We start from the raw sequence: 843 nt of genomic DNA, 5'->3' as shown, positions 1-843 counted from the left end.
GAGCCTTATGGCCCAGAGTACTTTACTCTGAATTATTAACATAATGCTTAAATACATCCACTACTTATGAGCAGCAATTTAAGTATATGTCCGTTCAGCTCACTTTCAAGTACACAATTAAGATTTTACTATTTTTGCATAATATATAGCAGTAAAACTACAGTCTACAAAATTAATAGTATTTCTCTAGGTGGATATTTAAGTAAATAGTTTGCAAGGATATTAATACAAAGAATGACAGCCCACTTTTCCACAATGAGAGATTCCCTAGTATTGCCCAGTCAGTGCTGAGTCTCACAAACTTGGCTACTAAGGCTCCTACACTGTAAGCAGATTTAGAAGTATTACCTGCCTGGATTTAGTGGTAAGACTGTACAAGACACACTGCTCAGTACTGTGTGCTAAACAGCAAGCCATGAGAACCCAGAAAGCTTGTTCAGCTGTGCAAAACGTAATGACCTTGCTCTTTTCCTTGGGGACCTAAGGATATGCACCTTTGTCTTTGCATACTACACTGATAAGTAAAAAAATTAGATTAAAAAGCAACTTTACAAAAAAGGCTAGAACTGTTAGTGAGTGCTTACCTCCTACAGCTTCTGCAAGCCTGGGAAAATTCTTGGATAGAAAAGGCAACAGGCTTGTTCTAAAGCAAACTTTTCCACAAGAGACAGCAGAAGTGTACTTATTATCACTCAAAGCTAAAAACATTCTACTAGATGCAAAACAGGGCTCCATCTTTTCTCTGTAAAAATGTGTATTTTCACTAAATTGTGGGTGTAGCCACTGACCTTTAGTTCCAGTTCGTGAAACTGCAATGACATAAAGCTGATACAGAGGCAACAA

Source organism: Passer montanus, unplaced genomic scaffold (genome assembly GCF_014805655.1).
Source record: "Passer montanus isolate IOZ18808 unplaced genomic scaffold, ASM1480565v1 scaffold22, whole genome shotgun sequence".
NCBI lineage: Eukaryota > Metazoa > Chordata > Aves > Passeriformes > Passeridae > Passer > Passer montanus.
The sequence above is the reverse complement of the archived record's forward strand: the minus strand, read 5'-3'. Positions refer to the sequence as shown.